Source organism: Alligator mississippiensis, chromosome 3 (assembly GCF_030867095.1).
Source record: "Alligator mississippiensis isolate rAllMis1 chromosome 3, rAllMis1, whole genome shotgun sequence".
In the NCBI taxonomy this organism is placed as follows: Eukaryota; Metazoa; Chordata; order Crocodylia; family Alligatoridae; genus Alligator; species Alligator mississippiensis.
In genome coordinates this window covers 266,259,162-266,267,559 of record NC_081826.1, presented here as the reverse complement: position 1 = coordinate 266,267,559, position 8,398 = coordinate 266,259,162, and the positions used below count along the sequence as shown (strand labels likewise).

Sequence of the window (8,398 nt, the reverse complement as noted above, 5' to 3'; positions counted from 1 at the left end):
AGGGGACACTTTTTTATATGGTCATAGTTTAAAGTGGGCCTGTTAGAGAGGTCTGGAGGATCTGTAGTTACTGGCATGTACTACAGCACTCTGTTTGGGTGTCCTTGCACTCAGTGGTGCACATATTTTTATTTCATAGATGTGAAAATTAATGCATCTGAGACCTCTTACATTTGTCAAAGTCCATAGTTTAAATTGTTTTTAGCACTGTTTCAAGCTGTAAATTTGATTACGTGGAAGGCTATACTTGTACATGCTTTTCACCTTCTTTACAGCATGAGTTGGCAAACTCACACATTCAAATGGAGCCTATATTTGTATGAGTATATAGTTAAAATTTCCTTTTCTGCAAGCAAAAACCCACTCTTTCTTCTAAGCAACCTTCGTTTCTTCTGAGAAGCAACTCTGAACTAAAGCTGTGAAACCTTGAGTTTGTTTTGCATCATTCCACGTGGAAGACAAAACATTGCAGAAATCATAAGCTTTATCCAAAAACATTCATTGCAACATTCCAACCTTTCATAAAGTGGCAAAGTCACATCAGTCTTTATAGTAACACACCCTGACAAGAAAAATGCTTTTTCTCAAATGTAATCAGAACATTAATACACATACAAGCAGAGATGTTTTTTCAGATACTTTTTTCAGTTAGTAGCTGTTCAGATGAATGGGAGTGATGGGCTTACAACTGTGAGCATGGCACTACAAAGAGATTCAGAAAGCTACAGTGCCTCCTTCCCAAAGGAAAAGTTGCTTTTAGAAGAATGAACCATAGTAACTAGACAGGTCAAAGATGTGACCAACCCCTATATTGACTGCTTAGCAAAAAAAGAGTACAACTTAGTAAAGGCAGGAACAGGATATAGATATTAGAACTTTTAAAAGGTGAGAAGTTCTTGCACTTGTCTTTGGTTAAATGAAAACAATGAAAGAGTTACAGCAGGACCTGTTTATACTTGCTTGTGTTTGGCTAAAAACAGAAAAAGGAGCTTGGTCAATGTTATTTCCTATTTGGGTTTGCATTGCTTTAAACATACACTTGAGGCTCAGATGTACATGACCATCTCAAATGAAATAACTAAAAGACATATTTAGTTCAATTTAGACTATTTTATTAAACCCACTTAGTCCAAGGGCCATGGACTAAAGAACTCAGAGTTGAATCAAATACTTTAACTATTGCTGTTTTATACACAAACATAATATAACAGGAAGAATGATAATGAAATAAAACTCCAAACAAGATGACAATCATGAAAAAAACACCCACATGAGCCTTTTTACAGACCACAGCAGGTTCTGCATCTTAGCTGTTATCAGGTATTTCTCCCTAGTCAACAGACAATACAGTTATCCTTACAAATAAAACTTACCTCAAGAGTATGTTCCTTGCTTCACCCTTTCATTTTTTACTTCTTACACATCATACAAAATTTCATCCTACCAGTCACAGCCAGGAAGATGTAAGCATGAAAAGAGAGGGAGAAGAAACGCTAATGAAAGTAGAAAGATTTGCTGACAGTTTTTTCAGCCTTACATTTGGCTCAAAGGGAAGTCATCATCCCTCCCAGCACAAGAGATACAGCCTGAAAACACTTTGCCCCTTCCCTTTATCTTTCCATTTTCTGTTTTGTCGTTATCTTAAATCAGGGGATTGAGACTTCTCTGAGACATTTTCTCTGGCTATTTTAATCAGCTTTGCAGGAGCCAGTGCTTCCTGGCTGTGACTAGTAGGAGACACAGTTTCTGGAAAATAGAAAGCTCTCTGGAAAACTAGAGCTTCTTTTCTTTCTATTTTTAATCTACTCTATTACAATGCTTTCCTGATGATTGTCTCCCTCTTCTATCTCCTTTCCCTGGCTCTCCTTTCCAACATGCACCATCCTGGTACAGATGACAGCACCACAGAAGGCAATGTTCAGCAGTGTTAAATTTGGGCACATGTTTTACCTGAGGTGCAATAAGCATTACTATGTTGTATTAAAAGTTAGAATGTGTTATGAGCAGTTGCACAGTAATGCTTACTATTATCTCAGCCTGCTCTGGACAGGCCTGGAGCTGGCTGTGCCCTCCCATCCGTCCCGCGTGCCTTACCCCCACTGACCATAGCACTGGGCACCACAGCTCACATGTCCACCTATGAGGACGTGCAGCCCCCACACCCAGAGCCCATGCACTTCCTACTGTATGTTGAGTACACCCAACCCAAGAGTGCCCAACCTTGGCACACTGCAGCAAGTTGAGTCTCCACTAGTGGCAGTGGCTAGAAGGAGGCACAGGGACCCAAGCTCTGGAGAAGGTGGCTGCTTCTGCCACTGGATCCGTAGGGTGAATTGGGGGTCCACTGCTGGCAGAGAGAGACTCCAGGATCAGATCAGGACCCCAGTGCAGTGCAGGGGCTGGGACCAACAATCAGCTGGTTGGCAGTCCCAGCCCTATCATCACCCCTTTCAAGACTTGCATTCAAAAGCTTGTTTAACTTTATACCAACCATGCAGTTGGTCCAATAAAAGATATCACCCCCAAAAATCCTTGTCTCTTGTATAATTGCTGGACTATCACAGCTACAACATCACTTTAACACTACCAAAACAAATATTTTAAGAATCAGATGGGGTGAAATAGATAGGCTTATGGATGGGGGCAGCCCTGACTGCTGCAATCCCATTATGTCTGTTCATTCTCCTCACAGCTATATGAGAATGAGGAAGCAGCATACTGAACAGTCTGGCTGAGAGATTGGCATCAAATGCAAGGGAAATTACTGAAGTGCAAGGGATTTAAGAAAGATGCATTGGTTTCAGAGAGCACTCAGAAAAGCTCAAGAACTGAAACAGACACAAGCACCAGCCTGTATAGCAAGCATCAATTATGCAGTAGTTTATATGTGTGCATCTTTCTGTGCCTTAGGGAACGTTTCATCAACAGCACACACAGTACCTGTGAGGGGTAGAGAGAGACTTTCTGAATAGCAAATTACAAAGATACCTATTTGAAAGGATCTGATCTCAACAAACGTGGCTTGTTAAGATGAACACTAATTTCTGGGAGGGGCAGGTTAAAAATAAAAAATGAGTAATTTCTGTATGTATTACTGCACAAGAGAATGATGAAAGAGAGCAGTTCTAAGAAGGATGAATAGCGTAAGAAGCATTTTATCCACAATTACATTTTGTCCCTGATCAAACTATTTCAAGCAACCATGTTGGAACCAGGAAACAAGAGAACTGTTTGGAGGGGAAGCCCAGTATCTGCACACGGCTGATGGCAGCCTATGGAGATCTTTTTTCAAAGATATCTAAAAAAAATGCTACTACTTTAACCAGAGATAGGTCCAAAACCAGCCATCAAGATCTAACAGCCAGCTTAAATCTTCACCTTTATCTGGATCCATTGTTCATGATGGGCTTTCTCTTTATAATGGGCTGAAACAGAATTTAGCTGTAAACCTCAGGAGCTTTAGAAGATGAGCTTGTATTCAAATAGTGCAGGGGGATCAATCTTGTGAACAGAGTTGGTCACATTTGAGATGATTTTTTTTTTAAACACCAGCGCAACAGTGGATTTCATATGTATGCATTGCCCCCTATCACAGTTCAAGGCTAGTTATAAACTTTCTCCCCTCTTCTTCTGCCTCTTGTCTGCACATCATAAAGGCTTTGAGCCTTTGCCTTTCTTGGACAGAATTCCACAGTTCTTCCACTCTGAGGACCAGTTTTGGGATGATAGTGCCATACATACCAAACAATTGTTCATCTGGTGCCACAGTCCCTTTGGGAGCCCTGACCAGAGCTGCATCTCTTTAAAACAAAACATCATTTAATTTAAATTGTAGGAAAACAGTGCAGCAAAAAAGGAAAGGGGTTTAAAAAAGGTCTATATTCATAGCTTACCCAGGCTTACATAGACCCTGGGTGCTCCCCAATCTGACCTAAGTGTCAGATTGCTCCTCAGTCTGTAGCTACTGTATCATGTTAGCTCATATTTGACTATAGCCCTTAACTTGTCCCACTGAAGCATGAACAAACTCAGACTAGTGCTGCATTACTTCAGATCCATTTTGGAATATTCATCTGGCAGCATCAATATACAACCTGATGTCTAAATATATCTGAAAAAGAGCTTTTGTCACCACCAGAGAACTGTGCAAGGTTTGAAGGAGATGATACAATGTTTGCACAGATAATTACCTTAAAAGTTGAATGCGTATTGAGGACAAGCAGAGGAAGAAAAGAGGCAGATCGAGGGCACGGAAATAAAAAAGTGGATAACTTTTACAGTAGGTAAATCACTTGTGCTACTGGCATGAGCTTTGTGACATAATATTTATGCAGAAGAAGTGAATAATGGCTGGTTCTTTTGAGCCTGGCTGTTGGGAATAGTTCACATAGTTTGCTATGGCTGAGGGAAAAACAAATTACAGTTTATGTATAAATTGAATATCTGCAAAAAACCACTTCAACATACTTGTGAAAAAGCTCATTAATATTGAGATCCACTCAATAATAATAGTTCCAGTAGATGATGTCACTATTTTATGCAACTACAGAACAACAAAGTCCTTCACGTAGACAGGGACCAGCAACCTTTCCAAGCTGTGGGTCAGAACAATCCTGCTCCTGTCTGGCGTGGGTTGGGTAGCTTCAGTAGTACATCAGCAGCAAGGGGTGTTTGCCGACACCCATGCTGAGGCCAGGCAACTATGCTGATACCACTGCTGCTTTTCCCAGCCCCTGAGTCCCCAGCTGGGATATAAGCACGGCTTCCAACTGGAAAGGAGGTGAGCTGAGGCTAGGCAGCTGGGAACTGAGCCCATGCTGCTGGCACTGCTTCTCCCTAGCCCCCTGCTCCCTGGCTGCAGCATGGGCACAGCTTCTAGCCCCCAAGGCCAGGCAGTTGGAAGGTGTGCCTGCAGTGATGCTGCTGCTCCACATGTCCTGCCCCACTCCTGGCTGCAGCACAAGTGCAGTGGGACTCTGCCCAGCCCCAGTGCAGTTCCTCACTAGCTGGGAGCTGCACCCATGCTGCAGCCGAGAAGCAGGGGGTTGGGAGAAGCAGTTCTAGCTGCCTTGCCTCGGCCCAGCTCCTCAGTGCCCAAGTCCAGCATGGGTGCAGGCAAAGGCAAAGACTTTTGACTCTTTGGGCCAGATCTAGGAGCTCTGCAGCTGCAGGCTGTGTTGCTGACCCCGTCATATAGCATACAGTCACAAAACTTAAAACAGATCCATTTTCCTTTAAAGGAAGATTTTAAACAATTTACCACATTAAGGACAAATTGCATCTCTTGTGAACACAATAATTGGTGATCATACCTGTTTAGAACTTTACCAGGGACTGTTACTATTGTCACGGTCTGCCCTTGTGCCATTTTTTAAATTAGTTTTTGTATTCCTTATGGCTATACTGGCATACATTTTTGCATCATTTTGTTACAACTCTGTCATCTTGTAAAGTTCCCAGTATAGTCAAGGGGAATTCTGTTTGAATAGAAGCTACATAGCTGAATTTTCTCTTCTTATTTTAAAAATAAATGGCTGTGAAAAGGATATGCAAACATTAGATAAATCATCAAAGTGAAGAAAAAAGTTTTCTTTTTAATAAAGTAGCCATTTCCCTTAGAGTTTTTCCATTAAATAACAACAGTAGTAGTGACAACATGTCCACTTAAAAAGACTAGCCCAGCAGATTGAGATGGCAGAAATTGCTTCGTGTGAAACATTAAGGCTGAAGATTTTACATGTGATCTGGGAAGAACTGATCTCTTATCTAAAGATAAGCATGGATGCACAAGTGAGAGAGACTTGAGGTCACCAAGTAGGCATCAGTGGGTGAGGAAGCATAGCAAACTTCTGTATTTTGACAGATTTTCCTTGATTTCTATTCCCTGTGTATATTCAGGTCTTATGTATATTTTTTTACTGGAAATTTTTATCCTTGAACTACTGGAACTTAAGTAATTATATATTTTATTTAAAATAGTGATTAGCAGAAGGTATTTTAAATAAAATCAGTAGAATAAGTTGTATTCCAATTTTCAAAGGAGTGTTTCCTGAGTGAGAAAGAATTTTAGAAGTATAGATGCTTTTATAGTTCTTGCACTCAAGAGCACTAGTGCTAGAATATGTGGTCTAACTATGTAGATTCTTTGCTTGATATTCATAGAATGCATAACCACCTTAAAAAGCCACAGAGAGTAGCAACTACAAGCAATTTGTTCCTGTCCGTAGAGTTCTGAACTATGCAAACGTGGATAGCCTGCAATTACACATTTAGCTGACTGACTATCAGAGAGCAAACCTTTTGATCTAGACCTAAGGTAAGACCACCTTCCTAAAATAGATATGGACAGTTCTTTAAACATCTAGTGATTTATTGTATAATCAATTTATATTTTAATTGTATTTCCTTTTTAAGTGTTAAAAAGCTATTAGAATTCTATAAGCTGCATCAGGAACTTCCATCTGAAATAGTGAGCTTCATGAATTATTTTGAGAATGTCAGATAACACAGAGATCTACCGAGGCAAACAGTAAAGGAGCAGTATGCAACAATTACAATATGAAATGCATGAAGTCTGCATACATGCACATCTTGGTGTGAACCAAGATAAATGATAAGGAACAAGCATTGACTTAACAATCAGAAGGTCTCCCCTCTGAGACCTATATACAGCCTTTGCATGTTCATGGTTATTAAAGTAATGCCTTTTTAGTCTAGAGGAAAATATATCTGATTTCTGGTTGCCCTTTAGTCTTTTATGATACTTAGATGATATAAAGGGGCTAAAATCAAATGGAAATGCCCACTGTAAGACTCCCTTCATGAAAGGGCACTTTTCAGCAAGCACTGTTATTAAGGGGGATGAAGAAGGCTTACTAGGAGTAGAAGGAAGGTTGATGGCAGTATGTTGTCCTTTTCTCACGCTTGGCTGAAAACTGGCCATTGCAGCCAGAGTATACATCACCATTTGGTTGTTCTGATTTGTACTGGGAGAGTTCCTGGAAAGCCTGAGAGTCCAACAGGTCTGCTAAACACTTCAAAAGTAGGTAAGCCCAGTTAGAGTTGCACTTTGTATAATTAAAATATTTTAAAACCTCTGAGTCAAACGCATTAATATATAAAGCCAGCTGCTTGATCAAACCCCATCTATAGAACACAACACAAATGTATAGAGAGACCCAAACAGGGACAGTAGTAAATGCCATTTGCTTGGCAAACAGGGCACTAGCAGTTTTACTCCCTGCTTCTACTGAAACCTGCATAGTGCAATAGTCCAAAAGATTGAGGAGCTCCTCCTGAGTAGGGTGGAAAGGTCAGTAAGCAGAGCACCCGCAGTCCTGCTCTTTCTTCAGCAAATCCTGTCCCCAAAACTACAGCTCCCTAAGACACAGCCCTGTCACAGCTAGGGCTCTCCATGGCAGCGGAGGGGAAGAACATTCAAATAAGAGAACATATTTGGGAAGGTATTTGCAATGGATCTTGTATAACTCTGCCATTTCCCATAGGCTCAAGATGGCAGATCATTCAATTTTGCTGCTTTTATGTTTCCTGGTACATTATCCACTCTTTTCTGCTTCCAACTGCCTAATGGAGAAATGTAATACAAAAGAACTGAAAGAGCCATGCATCATATGTACTGGATGTGCAAGCACAATTGGATGGAAGATCTTTGGTTCCAGTGTAACGAATCTGTATCTTAACGGATGTAACATTGAGAAAATAAACTACAGAGATGCTCAAACACCTAACCTTCAAGTATTAAACCTCTCCAACAACAAGTTACAAGTATTACCAGATAATTTCCTACATGATGCCAGGAATCTTACAAGTCTTTACCTTGAAGGTAACAATCTTACAAAACTCCCACAATCGCTCCTGAACAAAACACTGAAAAATGTAATAATAGATTGTAAATGTGAACTGTTAAATATAGTTCTAAAGGAAAGCAATTGGTTCTCACATGCTGAATGTGGAAACAGAAGTATTGAAAGAGAGTATGCAGCCTGCAAAAAAAGCTTTATGGAAATCTACATAACTGTTAGCATCTTGTCAGTCTTAGTGCTTAGTGGACCTGGAGTGCTGGTGTGGTGGATACGTCACTCTACAGTCAACTTAAGCTCACCATGTGTAGCCTGTATGAAAAGAGATACCAATGATTACAATAAATCAAACACACCAACAAGTACAAATCTTAAACCCATCACATTAAAGCAAAACCCAGCAGATCAGGTCTACAGAAAGACCTCCATGAAAATAAAAACCCAGCAAGAAAATTACTTCTGTAACAGAAACTATGAAAATGTTACAACTGGTCCCCTGGACTCTAATGAAAGACATAGTATAGAAGACATAGACGTAGAAGATGTAGAAGAATCTGTGTATGAAATGGAAACCCAGG

The 8,398-nt window shown here is 40.4% G+C and overlaps 1 long non-coding RNA gene across 1 annotated transcript in view; it reads right to left on the bottom strand.

Moving 5' to 3' along the window:
* Positions 1-490: 490 nt before the first annotated feature.
* Positions 491-8,398, bottom strand: part of LOC109285242 (uncharacterized) — a 29,275-nt gene continuing 21,367 nt past the window's right edge. Inside the window, exon 5 of the long non-coding RNA XR_002092921.2 lies at positions 491-8,132. This is a non-coding gene — a long non-coding RNA (uncharacterized LOC109285242). The remainder of the gene's footprint in view (positions 8,133-8,398) is intronic.